The 22,277-nt window shown below is 50.4% G+C and overlaps 1 protein-coding gene across 3 annotated transcripts in view; it reads left to right on the forward strand.

The window, feature by feature from the left end:
- The window catches only part of PBX1 (PBX homeobox 1), a 292,213-nt gene that overhangs the window by 207,483 nt on the left and 62,453 nt on the right, over positions 1 to 22,277 (forward strand). The window lies entirely within an intron of this gene.

Genomic DNA, 22,277 nt, shown 5'->3' on the forward strand with positions numbered 1-22,277 from the left:
AGGACTCTTGTTGTTGAACCAGAATGTGGTTTAACTCCGCATCTTCTGAAGGAGGGAGTAGTTTTGTGGGGTTTGTTTTTGTTTTTCCATAGGTTTAGGAGTTTTGTGATTGTCGTTGTGTTTTAACATGAGTAGATGTGCCCACTCCACAAAGACAACTCTTCTCATTCTGGGGGAGGCTAAAATTCTGTACTTTTTTGAATCTTCCTATCAAAAGGGACATGGAAAAAAATCCTAATATTTATTTCACACCAGCCATGTACAGGGGACCCACCAAAGCCACAGACAGAAAGTCCTGCCAACTTTATTTTACAGTTGAAAAAACAAGCTCCCAAGATGTCACCCGCAGCCTTCATGCCAGTAAGCGACGCTAAGGGGACTTGAATTCTAAGTCCAAAGCCGGTGTTCCCCCGCCCACCCCCCCGGCACACCAGATCACTCCTCCCATCTCAATTCCAGCCTGGGAAGCCAGAAGCAGAGGAAGGAACAGAGCCTGCAAAGTAATTCAGCCTCTCAACCTTGTAGGAACTGAGCCATCAGGAGCGGGCCCTGCAGTTAACATTCTCTCGGTCCTTGTGGAGGTGGAGTCCTGCTTTATAACTTCTGCATTTGCTCCCTGAAACGTTTCCAAAATGTGATTTGGATTTACAGCTCCCATCTCCTTCCCTCTGTGTAAAACCCTGTGGTCCCCAGTAGGATGGCTTCCCCCAGGAAGAACAGGTGCCTAGAGCAGAGTAGCGCAGTCGAGAGGAAGGCCTGTGAACTCTCCCATAAAAGAAATTTCACTTGCTTGCCACTATCTTTGCCCACGCTACTCTACCTCACTGCCCCCTGACCCTGACTGTTATTCGTGTGAGATAAGGATGCTTTTAGTGTGGAGTCTGTTCAAATCGGTTTCAACTTCAGGCCCATTGCCTTCACCTGCACATATGGTTTGATTCCCTCACAGATAAATTGGATTTGCCCGCTCATGGTTTTGAGGGGATCTTGAAGAATCTCGCAGAGGTTCAGTTAGACTCTGGCCCTAATCATGGATCTGTACCCTGGGTTCCTGTCATTCCCTGACCCCTACAGAGCCGGGGAGTGGGGGGGGGGGGGAGACACATTCCCTTTGCTATCAGAAGTGGCTCCATCTCTGACCCATGTTCCCTAGGAAGGAAAGTAAGAAACAAAGGCATTAGGCTCGGAAGACCCCTATTTAAAGCGGGGAAGGCAGAGTCTCTTCTCGGTTCCTCACATAAAGGAGGCTCAGTGTGTCGTTTATTAGCAGAGCTGGTCTTCTCCTACAGGGCTGTTTGTAAGGATCACATGAGGTGTACTGTGTGTGCTGTACAAATAAAGATGACATCATCCTAACCAGGAAGCTGGGGCTTGGTTTGGCAGTCTAGGGACCTTGTGCCACACGTGGACCTTAAGCCAGTTTTTATTACAATGGCACCAAATGAAATTGTTCATGAATAATTGTCCTGTAAGAGAAGAGGCGCTTTATTCCTGAAAGGGAGTTGGATCTGGTTGCTGCCATGATGCCCCACCTCCTCCATTCTTTGTGCGCAGTATATCCACGCGCACCTCCATATACCGTCCCCACTCCCCTGCCTTGCTTGCACCCTACCTTTTCACAGCAGCTCGAAACAAGGTAATGGGCTTCAGAGGAGTCTACACATACCCAGGCCATCCTTCCCTCTCTGACTACCAGGATTTTTTTTTTTTTTAAAGATTTTATTTATTCCTGAGAGACACACACAGAGAGACAGAGACACAGGCAGAGGGAGAACCAGGCTCCATGCAGGGAGCCCGATGTGGGACTCGATCCCAGGACCCAGGAATCACGCTCTGAGCCAAAGGCAGGAGCTCAACCACTGAGCCACCCAGGCACCCCGAAGCCCAGGATTGTGCAGAGGACTCGTACCTTGAAGAACTGGACTTGGGTGATCCGTGTAACCCTGGATTGAGTTGAGCCTCTCTGAGCCAATTTCCTGAGATGGGTATCTGTGATCTACTTCTGAAGATTGATGGCGGGGGGTCAGGTGCGATATGGGGATGAGGTAATATGCAAGTTCTTGGTAGAGCCTGAAGCGCTTTGGCAGAAAAGAAGTTCAAAGGAGTCAAAGGCTCTCTCACACGCTCTGTCTGGGTTTTAGAAAATGGATGGTTTTCCAGAAACATGTCTTAATCACCAAGATCTTTAAAAATGACCTGATGAACCCCTCCGAGTGCCATCCTCCCTTTTCACAAAGCAAGGAGAGTCCCTTGCCCAGAGTCACAGAGTTGAAGAGTGACCAACCAAGTATCTCAACCTCAGTGGGAAACCAGCGTTTTTCCCCTGGAGCCACCTCTGGATTGTGAAATCCCCACGACGGCCCAGAGCCGCCTCCTGTGCTCCAGCTGTCCCAGCCTCGCAGTCTGGTGGACATTTCCTCCCCTTCGTGACCGAAGCAGGTTAGAGCCCTTCTCTTCCCTCTTCCTGCCGTGCTTGGCTGCCCAGATGTCTTGCAGACGGTGCCTGCAGGCATTGCGCATCAAGGTGGCTCCACTGTTTTCCAGGCTATTCTTTACGCTCAGGTGAGGCAATTGATGCGGTGTGCAGGCCTCTTCTTACTGCTCTAAGCTTGGAAGCCCGTCTCCAACTCTACCAGTTGATGCTGACAGCTTGGAGAAAGAGCCTTTCTGAAGCCAAGCCCTTAGTATCTCTGTGTCTTTCGATGCCCCCGACTCCTTACTTCGATGTGCAAGGAAGGTTCTGGTGTTCATCACACTGGTGTGAGAGGTGTGCAGAGGAGGTGAGGAGGTCTCTGACCTCCCAAAGAGAGACACAGGCCAGTACAAGTAACATTTGTGCACTTGTACATTCCAAAGACCGCTGCCCCTCTGTATTTGGCTGGTCCTTTCAGCAAAGCAAATTGCAAAGTAGGGACCTCTCTCTCCATCCTGTTGCCTTAGGATGTCAGCTTTCACAAGAGGGGCACGCTTTTCTCCCACATCTCCTGGGGGCCCTTCTCTCCATCCTCCCTGGTCCTCTCAGCCTTCCTTTTCCCTGAAAACCTTGAGGATTTGCAATACTCCCTCACCAACATCTTCAACCAAGGGACTGCCAGGGGATTTGAGTGTTTATTGCTTTTTTTTTTTTTCCTCCGGGATTGGAACAGCTCCGACCAGCGACTATTTGAAAAACATAGAAGTATATATATAGTTTTTTGCTTATTATCGAAAGGAGAATAGAGTTTTCTTGCAACTAAATGAGAACTTGATATCTTTCTTGCCCCAGGGGTGTGTGTGTATTTGGGGGAAAGGGGTATCCAGCCTCCCCTTCCCCACCATCGCTGTCTCCTGGTAGCCAAAGCTGATGTTCAGAACCACACCAAGGGCGGCAGGTTGCCTTTCATCAAAGGCAGACGTTCAGTAATTAGCTTCTACCTGCTTCTGTCTGTACCCTTTGCCCAGAGGGCTCCCCCATGGGTCAGTCTGTCTGCTGTCTGCAAACAGCGTTTGTTTGTCTGGAACGCAGAAGTCCCTGCACTTGACGATCACGACAGTCTTTCTGTCTTTTCTCTTAAACAGCTTCTTTAAAGCCCCTGGAGACCCTTAAAAAAAAAAAAAGAATGCAAATGGAAATTGTGCTGGAAGCTAAAATGAACATTGTTGTGAGTCATGGGATCCTGGCCACACGGGGACAAACTATTTTTTATTTTGAGTAATATTTCTTCCTTGGCATTTATTACACCTCTGTTAAACACAGCTCATGTGACACAGTGTTACTCACAGGCAATCAGAGAAAAAGCTGCAAGTTGAGCCATCAGAAGGGCAGGGCAACTTATTGTTAATAGTGGCCATTAAAGCTGAAAGGAAAGATTACCCATCTGCCCCCGCCAGACCTGTCTGCCTGGGATGAGCCCGGGCCCCCTGGCTGGAAGGGGGGGCTGGGGGCACCCAGGGAAGGGGAAAGGAATGTAGAAAGTCCATCGAGATCCGTGGAGGGGAAGGGAGGGCTGGATTCAAGTGTGGGCCCTACCCCAAGCATAGAAGAAAGCCCACCGATCCCAACACACAGGCCCACCTCCCCTCCTTTCTCCCAAAAGCACTTGATAGCTCTTCCCCAAAGGTCTACTGCGAGATCCAGTTCAGCTCCAGATCAGAAACTCGACAGAAAGATTTGTAGAGGAGCAGCAACGCCTTCTAACGCGGTGCTTCCCACCACAGGATATAATTTATAACAGATTTTACTACAGCAGAGTTCTTTGCCGTGAGACCTTGGGGTTCAGCGATGCAATTTTTTTTTATTTTAAAAAGTCGATATTTAAAAGCGCATATGGTTTAAAATCCTTTCAGACATTTGAAATCCTAGCCAAAGATGCCACACCATTTACCCACTCTGACAGGCCACTCTACAAGGGTGCTTGTTTGATGGGGCCGTATAAGGTGTCAGCTAGGAAAATAAATTTAAGAGGGCTTTGCAGAGAGTGTGTTTGTAAACCTTAACAACAGGGGCGCGCCTGGGTGTTGTCGTTGGTTGAGTGTCCAACGCTTGGTTTCAGCTCAGGTCATGATCTCGGGGTCGTGGGATCGAGCCCCACAATGGGCTCCGCTCTCAACACTGGAGTCTGCTTGGGAACCTCTCCCTCTCCTTCTGCCCCCTCCCTCTCTCCCTGTCTAAAATAAATAAATAAATCTTAAAAAAAAAAAAAAAGAAAAAAGAAAAAGAAAACAAGAAAAGCTTAAACCAGGATTGGAGGGGAAAGGCACGGGCTGGTTTTGCACATGGTACTAACTCCCTGGGGGTGCAAAGTGACTGTTGGTATCAGGATCATGTACAAATTTGGAGAACTGTAACAGAGACTGGACTCGGGGCTTGGAGTATGGCCCCTCCCCTCCCCCTGCGCACCCTGCATGCTTTTGGCGGGGTGGGTGGTGGAGATACTAGAATGAGGTTTGAAAGGCTAGATGGGTGGCCCCAGGGATGACCTCTGGAGCTGGCTGGAAGTGTGAGTACCCAGATGGTACTTAGCAACCCCGAGTGCGTGCCTGGCTCTAGATAAGTGGTTGGGCCTGTCAGAGGGGGAGGTGCCTGCTGAGTCAGACCTGGAGAGGTGCTTCATGCTCAGAATGCTTGATTTTCCAGAGAGGACCACGCCCAATTCTGGGCTCCAGCCCTAAACTGTTCCTTGGCTCTCGAAACCAATGTCAGGTCACATCAGCCTAACTCCTCACCGAGAGGATTCTTGGTAGAGCTCGACTCCTTCTGGCATTTGGTCGCTTCGTCCCACTAAGAGTGGGGATTCTCAGCCTCTCCGTGTTCGTGGCACAAGGTTGAAGACTAGAACTATTTTGGCTGCACTTTGGTGTGAATTTTTTTTTAATTTTTATTTATTTATGATAGTCACAGAGAGAGAGAGAGAGAGAGAGAGAGAGAGAGGCAGAGACACAGGCAGAGGGAGAAGTGGGCTCCATGCACCGGGAGCCCGATGTGGGATTCGATCCCGGGTCTCCAGGATCACGCCCTGGGCCAAAGGCAGGCGCTAAACCGCTGCGCCACCCAGGGATCCCTGGTGTGAATTTTAAGCCCTCTCTCAAAGGGTCTTTGGCACCAGGTCTTTCATTGACTAGAACTCTTTCCTTCCCTTGATCCAGCTCTTAAATACAGTCACCACGAAGTTCTTGGTCTTACCCTGTCTCTTACCTTCTGCTCTTGGCAGTTGGATTGCACCCTGATAGACCGAACGGGGCGACCCACTCAGCTCAGCATTCTGCTGACAGACACCTCCTGACACACTGCGTATCTCACGTGTATCAGCACCTCTGCTGTAGTCTGTTCAGTTGTAATTAAAGAGGAGTTTTATGAACTTATCAATTGTTGAAGGGTCTGACAGTGTTGGTCTCAACCTGTCCTGGCAGAGACCATGGAGATAAAGGCCTGTGCTGTTGGGTTCCACTTGGTGATCAAGTGTAGAGAGTGCTTTTGGGAGGTACATGGCTTAAGAGCTAGGATGGGGCTGGTAGGGCAGGTGGTCCAGACACATCATTTCTGAACCACTGGATTATCCCTAGAGTGGATTCATAATATCACCTTGAGATACCTGCTGAGTGTTCTGAAAAGAATTGGGTGTTGGAAGGCATTGAAAAGCAGGTCTGGGAAAGAATTAGCTGAGGTGAGAGAGTCAACTGAAGAGAAGCAAGCTTGGCAGGGCCCCAGGGAGCCACGGGCAGTGAGCAGCAAATTTGCAGTGTCAGCGTAGCGGATCTGCCTCAAGAACTAGGTCCAGGACTCCGGAAAGTCAGCAAGTCCTTTTTCCCCGTCGTCCCCATGTTAGGACAGACAATTCCCTGAAGCGCTGTGTCCATTTTGGATTCTTTGTTTTGCTTTTTGGTTATAAAAAAAAAAAAAATTTTTTTAAGATCTATTTATTTACTTGAGAGAGAGCAGAGTGAGAGAGAGCACGGAGGGAAAAGGAGAAGCAGACTCCCCAAGGAGCAGGGAGCCTGATGCAGGGCTCCATCCCAGGACGCTGAGATCATGACCTGAGCTGAAGGCAGATGCTTAACCGACTGAGCCACCCAGGTGTCCCCATTTTGGATTCTTTGATCTTTAAGAAATGTGAGTAGCAGAGAGAGATAGGTGGCAAAAGATGAGGAATTTCCATTTCACAGGCCCTGTGATTGTTTATTCTTTAGAAGAGAAGGCTCATGGTTTTTTGCCTGGCTTTGTGTAGAGGGCTTCCACGCAGAAGATGTCGGAAAAGTCGGTCATGAAGAAATAGCAGAACAAGGGAAAACCCACCTAATATACTTTCCTCTTCAAGCAAGCTCATTTGGGAAGCTTCAAAAATCCCAGAAGGCTGGGTACCTCCTCTCACAGGACTGATGAAGTGAAGGCCTCTTCGTAGCATAAAATGCTGGCTCTCCAGTACGATGAGAGGTCTCTGTTTGGGAGCTAGAGAAGGCAACCCCGATGTGGCTTGGGTTGGTTTGGCACCTTCAAGGTGAGGCTGGAACTCTCACATTTATTTGCTTGGATTTCCAAGCGGTCGCTGTGGTAAGAGGCCGTGGGCGCTGTGCCACAGACACTGCAGAATTTGCTCCTGTGGCCAACCGAGGGAGGACTTGGCCCCGGGTTGTTAGGGTTGTTAGGGTTTAGGGGATGATACGTTTTTAACCGACCTGACAAATCTGCTCCACTGCAGCCGCTTGGAGACTTCCCGAAGACTGGAAGCAGTCGAAGGGGGCCGTGGGCATCAGTCGTGATCTAATGTTTCTTCCCTAAGACTGGCTTTCCCCCATCTCTCCATTGAGATCTCCCAGTGTAATTACCACCCCAAGCATTTCCTGTTTGTCCCCTGTAGGTACACCACATTGCGCCAATAACCCGCGGCCCAGCAGGAGTATACAGTGTCCTTTGCCAGTGTCGATCAGGGCTTGATTACACTTCACGGCTGTAATTCAAGCCTGCTAATCCTCCTCTGTGTTAGGAAGAGAGGCCTGTTCTATTAGATAAGCTGATTACTGTCTGGTGTGTGCTTCATGCCTCCCAGAGTTGTTTATATGTGGAATTATTGCTGGTTAGAGTCTGTGCTTTCCTGCACCGAGTGAGTTGCTTCGGGGTCAGGGGTATCAGGCTTCACCCCAGGTCTGGGAGGGGTGAGAAAGGGAGCCTTGATTACAGCTGCTTTTCTCTCGACCTCTGCCACTGACCCAGCGTTGACTTTTCTCCTCTGTGAACGGAAGGAACCCAGATAAGATTTTAAGAGTCTGAGCCTTTTGCCCCCAGGCCTCTCTGTCAAAGATCACAGACTGAAAGGTCACTGCCCCAGACTCTGCACGGCCCTGGGCACTTTGTAGGACCATCTCGGTGGGGTGTTGTGGTGGGGTGTTGTCGGGAGGGCCCAGGGAGGGAGCAATAGGTGGGGCGAAGTTGAGTGTGTGGTCAAGTCAACAGCCACAGACCCAGGAGTGCCCGACCACAAGGCGAGATGCCTGCAGAGACCATTTGAATGCTTTCTCGCATCCAGAGATGGGCTCTTGATGGGCTCTTCAAAGCCACAAAAGCCTTGAAACCACCTTTGTGTCTCCCTCCCCGCCCATCACCGGTCTGCCCTTCAACTTGTGGCTTGGGTGCAGTCCCCAAGGCCCTGGCTCTACGTGGAGGAGGAAGTGCATTTGTTATGACTGCCCGCCAGGCAAAGCTGGCCTGATGGATGCTGGCTGTGCTCTCCTGGGGAACGGGCGGGGGTCCTGTCCCCTGTGCAGAGCCCAGGTGGTGCTCCATAATGGCTCTTAGGGGTTTAAGTTCTACAAGAGGTTGCTGATTTACTGGCGTGAGGATGGCATGAGCGCTGAGTGATCCCGGGTAGGCGTGAGCGCCTGGCCCCTGGCCTGGTCAGCCTCTGTGCCGGCAGATGTTGGCACCTGCTGACCTATTTGGATACGCAGTGGCCTCCACTGGAGGAAGGGAGGTGCGGTGCATGTCAGCCGCTTAACTTTGCACGTATACCAAGCAGCGTAAACTTCCTCCACAGCAGTCTGTGCGGACGGTCTGTTTGTCTGCCCTTCTCCACGGGACCATCCGTCCCCTCCAAGGCAGGCATTTTGTCTTTTATTTCTGTGCCCCCAGTACACCTGTCCTGCCCGGCATGTGAGAAACTCTCAATGAATGATGATTTTGGATTAATGAATTGAAGGGCGCCCAGGTGGCACGGTCGGTTGGACATCAGACTCTTGGTTTCAGCTCAGACTGGGATCTCAGGGTCATGAGATCGAGCCCCGCCTGGGGCTCCACACCCAGCACAGCACCTGTTTAGGGCCCCCTCTCCTTCTCTCTCTGTCCCTCCCTGCTCCACCCCTACCCTGTGCTCTCACAAACTCTCTTTCTCTCAAATAAATAAATAAGTCCTTTTTAAAAAATTTAATAATGAATAAATTAATATATTTCAGTCAAAAGGGGCCTACCTGAGAACGAATGCAAGTACCCATCGCTTTGCACAGTTCACTGAACGTGCGTTCCCTCTTGTGTACCTTTCCTTTTTTTTTTTTTTTTTCTTTCTTTCTTTAAGCAGACTTTCAATCCCCGGGGGCACTGGTGTTCCTTTCCTTAGATGTAAAGGGCACATTGAGCCGAAGGCAGGACAGGACACTGCAGAGCCAAGTCGCATGTTAGGAAGGACACTGTGACGTGAGATTTAGACAGAAGGGCCACTGCGTTGTGTCCTCACTGCTGGGCATCTGGTCTGTGTAATGCTTCTTGATCTACAGATGTCTCCAGACTTACTTTATCTCCCTCTTTTCTTCTCCCTTTGCCTCCTTCACCTTCCCCTCTGAGTCCTCTTCCCTCCCCCCCCCCCCCACACACACACACTCCCCTTCTTCCCTTACCTTTTCTAGGGAAATCTTTGTCTCCTGAAGATCAGCATATTCTCCAAAATGGATGAGTTGTACCCCCAGGGAGATTTCTTTTTCTTCTGAACTTGAATTAATTTGTGCTTCTAGGAAAAGCCCAAAGAGTTGTTCGGAGAGCATGGCACACTAAAGCAGAGCTCCGAAAAGTAACTGCAAAGTTTTAAGCCTGATTTAAGCAATGAAGATTTTCTTGGAGGTGTGCTGATGAATTGTCTCTTCTTTAAGGGTTTAAAACATGTGTGAGTTTAGCCTACCATCACTGTAGGTATGGCTTTAGCTTCACAGCTACAACTGCAAAAAGACTGGATATTTACCCTAGATCCCGTGGCTGTGCATTTGTGTTTTTTTCTGTGTGTGTGTGTGCGAGATAGAGTATGTGTGCCATCTTCAGAACGTGGAGGTACAAGCCTTTTTTTTTCTTCTACACATGAGTTGAGTAAAATGCTTGACTCTCAAAAGAGTAACTGTCCAGGAAAAACACATTTGGAAATTCTCCTTCCAAATAATCTCAGATGTTTTGAGAGGCAGGAAGTGAATAGTAAGGTTGCATCCCAGAGACTTAGACCATGGAGCCAAACCTGAGGGCCAGACCTAAGTAGGGAACTCGTTTGGTCCCTACTTAATGTCTCAAAGGACATTAAGTAGGGACCAAACGATCATGTCTTGACTGCACGAGGAGCAGCAACGCAGAGAGAAATTAGGGGAACCTCTGCTTTTTATTCTGTTTATAATTCTTCACACCTTGTCACTGAGAGGCTGGATGACTCTCTGATCTCCTAGGTGTTGCTGGCATCTTGAGCTTTAAGACCAGCAGTGTTGTTTGAAGATTTGCCTGAAGTAGAAATATCTAGGGGTGTGTGTGTGTGTGTTTTCTGGAGTTGGTTTCCTGGGATCCTCTCTCCAAGGGGAAACAGAAATATGTAAACATGCTTTGTGTTGGTTTATGAAATCTAAAAATTAGCTAGTTTTTGTCCTAATCTTGTTCCATCATCAGCTGTTGAAAATCCTGTTTGAAGATGAGGAAGGTGGGCTCAGATGGCTCCAGACCTTCTGACTTTATCTGGGAAAAGGAGATAAACACATGATACCTAATACATTGAGCAGCTTGACAGGGATATATGTGGCACCTCTTTCTCTGGAGGACGTGAGAGCATCTTTTTTCTCACCTGGCTCAGCCCTTTTGACATTTTGGTAGTCTGTGATGTCTAAAAACTATAGAGTTTTTCTTGATTGAGGCTAGCTCAGGAGAGGAGAGAGCAGGAATGTTCGTGTTGGCCTCTAACCAGTGAAAATTACCGGCTGCTGATTTCCAGGTGTCCCAGTTCAGCCCTGTGAGTGTTTCAGGGCCTGGGCCCTCGTTGGCTCCTAGCTTTGCTAAGACTGGACGGAGGCGGCCGTGATGTAGGCGAAAGCCCTATGTCGACTGCATAACCTGTTGTGTGGCCACGAGCCCATCTGACTCCCTTGTATTTCTGTTCCCTCATCTGAATAAAGGGTTAATAGCACCCCATAATGTTCATGTGAGAGTGAAGGCAAATGAGCTCATTTTTGATAAATTGCTGTATGAAATTTAATTCCCACACAAGAAGAGATCGTTGCTCCCTCCCTCTGTTTCTCCCATGCCGTTTGTCCACACATCCACCCATTGCACTTGGTGGTGTTAGCCAGTGCTTCTCTATCTTCCGTGATTCTGCTGACTTATTTCTGGTTGAGTCTCCCCAGTGGAAAATCTAGGATTTAGCAGAGTAGGTACTCGGGGTATATTGTTGAATGAATAGTGGATGAACTGACAAACTGGGGTCCTCGTCAGAATGGCAATGTTGGTGAAATCGTGCTGGCCAGCCACACTTTGTGTGGGCTGAGAGATTTTTATTTTTATTTATTTTATTTTATTAAGATTTTATTTATTCATGAGGGACACACACAGAGAGAGGCAGAGACACAGGCAGAGGGAGAAGCAGGCTCCCTGCAGGGAACCCGATGTGGGACCTGATCCCAGACTCCAGGACCACGCCCTGGGCTGAAGGCAGACACTTAAGCACTGAGCCACCCAGATGTCCCGAGATTTTTATTTTAATTGAGCTGCAAGGCCGTCACTGAACAGAAGTGGACCTGACCAGTTTGGCAGAGTCGGGCAGACTCTGGAAAGCGGGCAGCACTGAAAGATTAAAGCAAATTTGGCTTCTAAGATAGCCATATGTCTGTTGCCACCAGAGAGCGTGAGCCCTTGCAAAGGCCTCTGGTGAAGTGGGGACAACTGGAATCCCCTCTCCGATCTGTAGGGCCCTTGTGGAATGCTCAGCACCCTGGGCCTCGGTGTCCTCCTCGACTCAGACAGGGCTTGCTAGGGGCTCTCCCTTGGGACCACATGGGACCCAGTGACGTGCCGTCTGTGCGGCTCTGACAAGCGCCTGCAAACAATGTCTGGCTGGTGGAGCAGGTGGGGAGCTCCCACCCTGTGTCAACTCCAGAGCAGCTATTTTGTGGGTCACAGAGATGTTGGCTCCCTCCGTGGAGGAGAAAACAAGACACCTCTTCAGAGAAATATAGAAAGAACCACAGTAAATAAGGCCCAGCCTCGGGGAGGCAGATCTTTAAAGGAAAATTAAGATAGCCTGTCATCTGTCTCTGTGTCAACCGTTGATGTATTTAGCTAGCGCCTTGCGGTGCTAAACGCTTTTTGATGATGATGGTCATGATGGCCACTGTACCTCCCCTCAGTGAGAGGCACCCCCCTGCCAGAGCCCTTGGTGGGAGCGCGGGGGGTTGGGGGCAGACTCATCACAAATGCTCCGAGAGAAGGGATAGGCCCAGCAGACCCTTCTCTCTTGTCCCTTTCTTCTGGATTTTACCAGGATGTAAAAGCAAGTGAAGACGACAGCAAAATGCTCGTCTGAAACTCAGAGCCTAATCGCTCCCATCTGCTCCAGGGCTGCTTCCCCTCGCTGCCTGCCAGGATGTTTGCCGCAGACGCTAAGTAGCACATTATTTTCGATAAGTTGCAATCATTTACTTGAAATCTACTTCTCCTTTAAAATGTCCCCCTGGAAACTCGAATCGGCGTTTGAGAAGCGCTGCTCAGGATGGAATCTGAAGGCTTGCGCTCAAGTTTAAGAAAAGTTAAGCCCATTGGTCCTCCAGGTGTTTGTGTATTCGAGGTTTCAGCTGCTTGGACTCTGCGGGGAGGGGAGAGAGAGGTGCCGCAGGGGGGCAGTCCAGGGGATCAGAGCCACCATGCCCCCATCCCCGAGGACAGACACAGGAACTGAGATGGTGAAAGTAGGAAGTGGTGGCTCTCAGTGGACTCTTCCTCGAAGCGGAAGTGTCACGCCTCCTTTAAGACGTCAAGCCAAGGCCCTCTGTGGTCCCCAGGAGATGTTTCTCTTTTAGCTGGTGGCTGGGCTCGTGAAGGCACGTTTTGCAATCTGGAACTCATAATCTTGAGCACCCTGCCCCCTCCACCCCACCCCAAGATCCCCACCCCCCTCCAGCATTTCTTCCTCAGCACCCCTTGCCCAGGCCCAGAATCTAGACATCCAGCCTCATCCAGCCTGCCATCTGATCTTCCCTGTCACTCAAGCCTTAGTGCTTTCAGAGGCTACTTGGAAAGTTTCGAGAAGCAGCAAAAGCCTCCTGCTTCTCCTGCAGCCTATTTGCCTGCGGACTCTGCAGCTCCGTGCGTCTGAGGATGGTACGGGTGACTCATTAGCAGCAAGGTATGTGCTTGGGGTGGTTTTCATAACGAGCAGTGATGGATCATCCGTATGCTCCCCCCGAAGGACCCTGCCTGACCTTGTGTGCATTTGTGAGATGGCTGTCTGGGGTCACAGGTGTTGTCTGTGGTCATGGAAAAAGGAAAGCTAATTGGCATGTGTGTTGAAATGGACCTGGGGCGCCCATAAATAGACCCGGTGTCCTTCGGCTGCGTTTCTGCTACCAAAAGAGCGAGGGGAGGTGATGTCTTCTCTAAGTAGGCTGCACGAGGATTTCCTTTCCCGCCCCCGTGTCCCCATTCTGGTCCTCTGGAACCGACAGGTTCAGCAGGCTGGTTAGAAAGCAAACGTTATTCTAGTGTTGTGTAAGGAAATGTCCCATTACGCACTGTTGTACAGGTGGGCAAGTCAAAGAGGCCAAAAGGAATTTGATAGAATTTCATCTCCCGTGTCGTCGCTCCTCCTATATTTGCCTCCAGGTTTACAGTTTGATCTGCCTTAGTTTTCCCCTTGTCAAGACAGGTCCCTCTCTTCTCTCTCTTCACCGCGGAGGCAACAGCGTGCCCTCGGCTGGTTTCCATGTGCAACCGGCCCTCACTCCCTGCCCCGTGATCCCCAGTCTAGGCAGCCAGTCACCCAACACCTTGACTAGGAGGCATCCCCTTCCCCTTCTCTGTTGCCCCAGACTCCCTGGAGAAGTCCCATCTCTGCTCATTTGCCAGAGCAGTTCTCGGAGAGCCCCCTCAAATGATCAGCTCTCTTGCTATCTGTGCTAAACCTTCTCCTTTTGCAGGAAGAAATTCTCCCCAGTAGCTACTCAGGCTCTTTGACTTGCTTCTAGTTCTTGAATCTGCCCCTTTGTAATTACATCTCTAACACGCTAACCAACATGGAATCACTCTGCCTTGTGGAGTTGTTCCTCCTCCTTTTTAATAGGTTGGATTGGCTAGGCTGCCAAAAACAAACAAAAACCTTCAAAACCCCCAAATAAGTAACCTAAACAAAATATAAATTTATTTCTCTTTGTTTTCATAGAGTCTGAAGGTGATCATCCAGGCTGGCCTCTAGAGTATGATAACTTCTGTCTGGCTTTTCTTGCTAGTGTGGCTTCCATTCCCCAGCCAATTCATGGCCCAAAGTGGCTGCTAGAGCTCCAGTCATTGCATTTCATATTCTAGCCAACATAGCAGACAAAGAGAGGAATGAGAAAGACATTCCTTCTTTTTTGAAGTTTTATAGCCTACCTCACTATCACTATTCTATCACTAGAATTTTGTCATCCAAGCCATGACCACATCTAGCTGCAAGGGACGCTGGAAGGTGTCTCTCCTCTCAGTGGCCATAGATTCCCCTGAAAGCCAACGTTAAATATATTGGAAGAAACTGGAAAATTAACCCATCCCTTCATCATTGTGCCAGTGCTCTTTGCCAGGCCCTTCCCCAGGGACTGCCTCTCCCACGTCCCATGTAGAGGATGGTCCGTGCTCCATCGTATCCCATGTATTGACAGAGTATTCGCATAGTCAGCATACACATGTATGTGAAACGATCTCATTATCAGTGGTAGTTGCAGAGGTAACATAGTCCGAGACCTTCAGGGAGCCCCTTTCTCTTGTCTTGTTCGAGGCCTTTGACTCTCTCACGCTTCGACCTCCCGTCCTCTTTATAGAATGAAAGGAATCCGGTTTCTAATGGAGAGAGGAGCAGAAGGACTGGGTCCAAGAGGCCAAAGGGATGGAGTGAACTAGCATGTTGTACCTCATTTCTTTCTTTTTACCTTTAAAAGATCTTATTTATTTATTTATTTATTTATTTATTTATTTATTTATTTATTTTTATTTACTGAAAGAGAGAGCGAGCACGCAGGTGAGGGCAATGAGCAGGGGAGAGGCAGAGGGAGGCAGAGACAGTCTCAAGCAGACTCTGCCCTGAGAATAGAGCCTGACGTGGGGCTTGATCTCATGACCCTGAGATCATGACCTGAGCCCAAACCAAGTGTTGGATGCTTAAGCAGCTGAGCTTCCCAAATACCTCTCTTTTTAAAAAATTATTTATATACTTTACTGAGAGAGAGAGAGAGAGAGAGAGAGAGAGAGAGAAAGCAAGCAGGGAGAGGGGCAGAGAGGTAGAGAGAATCCCAAGCAGACTCTCCACGGAGCATGGATCCCGATGCAGGGCTCAGTGACTCATGAAGTCATGACTTGGGCTGAAATCAAGAGTCGGATCCCCAACCACCTGAGCTACTCGGATGCCCCTCTTGTACCTCACTTCTTGATTCCAGACCCTGTGTCCACCTGCTGGAACCCACTCTTTGCCAGTCGTGATGTCATGGTCCGTTTGTCCCTGGGGTGCTCACCTCTGTCGATGGCGGTCATCTGGCAGCGGTGTGAGCCGACTCCAGCAGGGCAGTACTGTTAGTACTATTAGTCTTCCTGACTGGTGGAGTTGGAAATAATCGTGGAGCAGGTGGAGACTAAATTATCACTGTCTTGTGTAAAGACTCCTTAAGGTCAGTAGCACGTTACATTCGGGACCCTGCCTTGGAATTATTCCGTGGCTCTCAAAACCTGGGTGAGAACAGAATGTTCTTTATTTCAAACTAAAGTCTGATAAAATTGTTTGGAAGCCTGGAGAAAAAACAAACAAACAACTAGTTCTGTCATGATTGAGTTTGTAAATACAGGTGAGAAAATCCCACTTGTCACCAGGCACCAGAAGAGCATCTGTGGTCCTGAGAGTGAAATGATGTCAAGATGGTAAGACCACACGTAGTAGGAAATGTGGTGACATCTAGGTATTTTAACATTTTGAGTGTGGGGTTTCTTGATGCCCCAGCGGAGAAGGATGATTGTGAAGTCGGAATCCCACCCAAAAAGTCGAAACCGAAACACAGCTTGCTCAAACCTTAATTATGAATAGAGTCTCGCGCTCTCTCCGGTTCTCTGGTTTTGTTTGTTTTTTGTTTTTCGTTTTTTGTTTTTTTTTAATGGAAATGGGAAGCTGCCATCTTCAGATGACTTCCAGGCTAGCGTGTTGGACACAGGTTGAGGCCGCATTCAAGCTAAGTGGTTCCCAGAAGGGTGTTTCTGCCTCTAGAAGGACCCAGCCTTCCATAGCAGGCCCTGCCAGGTCGGGGAGACTCCATGCTCCCCGACTCAGGAAGAATGAGGTCAGGGGCTCTGCAGACAGGGGACACTTCAGGCTTTAGAGGAAGCGCGATTCCTACCCAGCTTGGGAGAAGAATAGCAAGAAAGGAACGTGAAGAGGAAGGAGCACGAGGACACAAAAGAAAGATGTTTGAAATCTACTGTGTTGGCTGAGGATCGGTGGCTCGGCCCATGATGGTGTGAGCACGAGCCTGTCCACACACCCGGGACAGGGAGCAGGAGTGTGCATCCGCGTGCGAATCCGGACGCTCAGTGACTTCTCCTGGTTCCTTCTGTGCTGCTGATTCCTGAGCTACAGAAACCAGACTCTTGACTTCTAAATCTGTCTTGCTTTCCTATTCTTCCCAAAGGGACCTTTTTTTTTCTCCAATGGGATTGATTTAGCTTTAACCAGCAGTGGAAAACCTACCAGTCTCCAAGACATCTGCTTTTATAAAAATGACCTTAGTTCATCTTTAATAAGAATTGCAGTGTGGTTGATATTATTACTGACCATTGGGTGATAGGGATGGTGAGCTTAGGGGACGTCAGATCACAGGATGGGGAGTCTTGTACGTCACTTTGTCCCAGCATTCTTCCTCTGTGCATGCTCTGGTGCTACCAGGACGGGGCCCTGGGCCCATACCACACATCCTGGGACCCAGGATGATGACAGGAGGGTGTCTGGGTGGCTTAGTGGTCATGATCTCAGGGTCTTAGGATCCCCTCTGCCTCTCTCTCTCTCTCTCTCTCTGTCTCTCATAAATAAATACAATCTTGAAAAAATAAAATAAAATAATTAAAATAATTAAAATAAATAATAAAATAAAATAAAATATGACGAGAAAGGAAACCTAGTATATATTAGCACTGGGACAGAGCAGAAAATGTGTTGGCGACTCCAAGTTACAGGACATTCTCATCTTCAGGCAAGAGAATATTGAGAAACTTCTCTCACTTTCTCGGCAGTCACCTCTTTTATAAACTACCGCTGTAAAGAGAAGCTTGCATCTCCCAGGAATGCACCTCAGGTCACAAACCAGTGGCTTCATATTTTTTATACAGCTTGGGAGGAAACCATCCCTTGCGTGGTGGGACACTACGTGCCGCGTGGGCCTCGCACACTCCGCAGTCCTGTGAGCTCACCCCCTTCCTCACACCGCTCAGCAGGCGGCCTGAGGCCCGAGCCAGCCTGGAGTCCCGGCCTCCTGCTGGCTTCTGCAGCATCTCTCTGGGCAAAGGGGTTCCCCGAGCGGCAGACCGAGCTTGAGCTATTAAGGCCCAAAGCCCCTCGCCCAGGCAGCCGGCACCCTTCCAGAAAGGCAGGAGCCTGCTGCCCGGCACGTGAGCCTCCTCTCTCTGCCAGCTGGCCCAGGGAGGCTCAGTGTGCCAAGCAGGGGACGTGTGAATGGGATCTGTGCCCGAGCATCGCCTGAGAAGTAGAGAATGCATGTGACCAGAGCTGCCGAAGCCTCGCCCAGAAAGAGATGATGACAAGAAAAGTGTGATGTGTTTCTCTAAAGAAAGCCCGAAAACATAAACCAAAAAACAAACACACTTGAAAATCATCTCAAGAGCATCATATAATTTCATTTTCACCCCCACCCCAAAACCTCACACGAAGCCCTGCGCATTTGGTGGCTGTTGGCTAAATGTGGACAAAGTGAGCGCATTACATTTTCTTTTGAGGTCCAGCACCGTGCCCGGCACCGTAGGAGATGCTCAGTGTTTGTGGGATGAGCTACTTGAGGAATCCCAAGATGGTGCTGCTGATTGGCTGTGGCCCTCGGGTCCCCTGGCTTGGCCCGCCTGCCTAATAACCCAGAAGGAAAGGTGAGAGGCCCCCAGGACCTCTTATTTTCATAGCCAAGCCCCCGGCGGCTCTTCAAGAGACCCCAGACCTGGGGCCCCGCCTTCGCACCCCTGAGCTTCTGGAAGGCCAAGACACAGACGCCGCAGAGTCCCCGCGTGGTTTCCAGCACCTGAGGATTTCAGGAGCTTGGGCTTCTCACCTGCCGAGCCTGCCCCAGGCCAAGAGCAGCAGCCGGAGCCCCAGCAGGCCTGGAGGGTCTCAGCTGGCTCCCCCTGTGCTTAACCACAAGTGCTGCCTTCTTAGGGTGCTGGTCTGGAAAATCCAGGGCACTGAATTGATAATCATTTCCATTTGTGTGATGGACAAACTCTTAACAACACACAAAAATAAGCTCTTCCATGAAACAAATGGGATGGTTAAGCTTTTGGGGTGGAGAGGTCAGGATGCACCAGCCCGAGCCCCCAGCCACTCACGCGAGATCCTGGTCCCCCCTTTGGGGTAGAAGAATCCAGTTACGTCCTAGTTGGTTCTCAGCTCGAGCTGAGGAGTGTCCAGTTCTGGGTGTGATTGGGCTTGTGGGAAACCAAAGAACATGGCGCAAGGGGAACGGGTGTGTGGGTTGAGAATTTTTTGGTCACCAGCCACCTATTCAGGCCACTTCCTGTGTCCACCGCCAGCCTCAGGGCGGTTGGCAGCACGGGTGAGAAGGGACCAGAGGAGGACAACCCATGGGCTTCATGTGGCCAGAGCCCGTGGCTGGGTCCTCTTGGAAATCCCAGCACCCACCTGGTTCCTGGCACCTTACAGGTGCTTGGTCAGTAACGTGAGCGACTGAGCATTCCTCGGAGGGCTCGTTGGTGCTCAGCATCCCGCGTGTGGCCCCTTCACTGGGGCTGCTGTCGGGCCTTCCAGGAATTCCTCCCAGGTACCGGTCACCTGCCAGGCTCTCTCCAAAGCACCCAGAGCCTTCATGGGTAATGTTGGGTTTCTGGGGGAACCCCCGAGGCTGGGGGTCTTGGAGGCTCTGGCTTAAACCGTAACATGGATTTGCCTGTTTGGAATCATCAGGTTCCCAAGGGCAGGTTTTTGAGGTGGGTATGCAAGCTGGCGGAGTGGCAGCATGCTCCTACCCCATAGCATGCTGGCCATGGCCCAGCCCGTCACTGGCATGTAGGGGAAGGGCCACACGGGAGCCCACTGCCTCCCTAAGGGCGTGATGAGGCAGTGGGTCCAGGGTCACTCCACCCCCCCCCCCCCCCCCCGCCAATCTTTCCCTCTTTTTACATATTAAGAAATGCTTGAGTAAGTGCTTAGTGCCAGAGGCTCGGGGAGGCCATCTGGGGGATGCACAGATGCTGGACGGGTCCTCGCTGCCTTTCAGGAGCTCATGGCCTTGCTGGCAAGCTGGCAGGTGTGACCCGAGGTGTTCCGAGATGCCCTGTGGCCATGGGGTAGACAGCACAAGCTCTGGTGGCTCCGAGGTGAGGGAGTTCATTTTGGGCTATTATTAGCTTAGGCTCCACGGAGGAGAGTGCTGAGCTGAGATCTGAAATAGGATAGGACTGTGGTAAGTGGATTTCTCTGGCCGAGAGGGAAGAGGGCGCTCAGTCACATGGCACGGCGGCTCTGACCGTCAGGGAGCCCTTGGCAGAGTGAGGTCATTGAAGAGGATCAGATTTGGAGGAATTGAAAGAAATTAAGGAGTCTGTGAATAATAGACCTTCCTTCCTTCCCTGCCTCATCTCTTGTCTCCTCGGCATTTGTGCATCGAAAGACATTGTGTGTGTGTGTACGCATACACACGCACACCCCAGGTTGATGTCACGTCCACCTAGTGACTCTTTGTGGAAGAGTCAGAAGCCTAATGCTGGGGATCCCGGGTGGCTTAGCGGCTTAGTGCCGCCTTCGGCCCAGGGCCTGATCCTGGAGACCCGGGATCGAGTCCCAAGTCGGGCTCCCTACATGGAGCCTGCTTCTCCCTCTGCCTGTGTCTCTGCCTCTCTCTCTCTCTCTCTCTCTCTCTCTCTCTCTCGCTTTCTCTCTCTCTCTCATGAATAAATAAATTTAAAATCTTAAAAAAAAAAAAAAAAGAATCCTAATGCTGCAGTCGAGGAGACAGTGTCTGAGACCCTGATTCTCCTCTCGGCTGTGTCCCCTTGGCTTTGATGTGGGGGACGTTACTTTGTTGTTACCGCCTTGGTCATCTTGACTCGTCTGCGGTGCAGTTTGGGCCTCACATTTTGTAAAGTGACACAAGTCTGTACACGCAGGCACTTTATGAACTAGCGGAAGGCGTCCCCATGACACTTCCACGAGGCAAGCAATCACCTGTATTTCTAAAAATGCAAGCACAGACTATTTCTGTCCCTCACTTCTCTCCAGCGTTCTCAACAGCCGGAGATGGCATAGCTGTCCCCCGGGGTGGTGGGGTGACTGTCCTCCCCACCCTGCGTGTCGTGGAGAGTAACCCACGGACCGTGGATCGCTCCGCGTGGGGGTTCAGTCTCAGGCCTTCCAGCCCAGCAGAGAAAGGCCGTGGCCAGTGTGAGGGCGTCCACCCTGCAGAGACCACCTCGCGCTCTTTCTCAAACCACCTGTCTCTATCTCTAGTCTCCATCCCCCCCCATCCCCACCAACCACGTCTCTATCTCCGTGCATCCTTCTGTCCCCCAGCCCATCCTTGGGTCCCTGGATGCCCGTCCCAGTCCGAACGACCCTGCCTGTAGATCTGCCCTCCTCCCCCCACCTGCCCCACTGTGGACATTGGATGGAAGCAGGGGCCAGGCTGGGGCCGGGGACCCTCCCTGCGCATCCTGTCCTCGGTGAAGACAGGGTGCCCTCTAGTGGGCCTCGGCCGCGCTGCCCGCGCTCCCGGCCTTCGGGGAAGGACAAAACAACCAGCTCCGGCCCTCCTGCCCAGGATCTTGAACATGCCTTTGGGTTTGGTTTGTTTTTGTCCTTCTCCGAAGAAAAAATAAAGGAAGAAAGGACAGCGGCAGGCCAGTTGGGAGAGCAGCTCGGCGCGGCTGTGACAGTCTGTACACCTGTCTTGGGAGTTTTACCAAAGGATGCCCCCCCCTTCCCGGGCCACCCGAGGCAGCGCCGTAGGTGTGACATCAGATGCTTGTCCGAGGGCTCCTGACAGTTTCTACACAAATCACACACCTGCCTTGACTGGCCTCGAGCACGAGGGGTTAGATTCGGGAGGGGTGGCCTCCTTCTTTGACAGTCCCTACCCAAAGGGTTACCTCCCCGGTTGGGTGACACCCCCCGTCCCCCCCGGCTGGCGAGGCCAGTGCAGATGATGATTACGTTTTCAGGTAGTGGACAGGTGCACGCCTGACTCCTGACTGCTAGAGCCCCGTATGCGCGGGCATAAGCGGGGGGCCTTGGCCCTTTAAAAGCTGGTTCGGTGAAGGCTGCTGGACTGGGGAACACGGGGAGGAGGGGGGGAGCAGAGAGCGCAGGGCGCCCGTCAGGGAAGCAGAAACCTGATCATATGTGATGGTTGCTGGATTAGGTAACAGCTCCGCTGGTTGAAATTGGATCTTGGAGGATGAGTGTTAACATCTCTGGTGTCCTGGCGAAAGGTTCATTTGAGTCTTGCATGGTGCCACAGAGATAAAAAGGAGCTTTTAAATAATCATTTTGTCTCCTACACACCAGAGTGCTGGCTTCGAGCAATAAATAGGTGGCATCAGTTCTGCTTAGACATATCACCCGTTTCATTTATTTATTTAATGTTGGAGGGTTTGTTTTTTTTTTTTTTAACCGACCAGCCGAGCGTTTTCCGTATCCGTGAATCCCACACCCATTTTTTTTATAATGGTTCACACGGATTCTTCTCCTGGGCAGAAATAAAGTGCAGGCAGTTTATTGGCCCGTCCATGCGTCCACTCAGTGCACAGACACAGCCCCAGAGCATCGGAACCGGAATCTTCTATGCGAAGTACAAGATGAAGATGTTCTCTTGTTTATGTTGTTGGTATATAGAAGCACATAACAGATGTGTATATACACACACACGTGCATTCTATATACACACTACATATACACATTATGCATCCATATATACACGTTATATATTCATTATATATACACACATTATATATGTATATACACACACACTATATATACACACACTATATATACACATGAGGGATATATATATAGCCCGGGATTCCAACACATACTCTGAATTTTTTAATTCCCATAATGATT

This window comes from Nyctereutes procyonoides, unplaced genomic scaffold (genome assembly GCF_905146905.1).
Source record: "Nyctereutes procyonoides isolate TBG_1078 unplaced genomic scaffold, NYPRO_anot_genome, whole genome shotgun sequence".
Taxonomy (NCBI): Eukaryota; Metazoa; Chordata; class Mammalia; order Carnivora; family Canidae; genus Nyctereutes; species Nyctereutes procyonoides.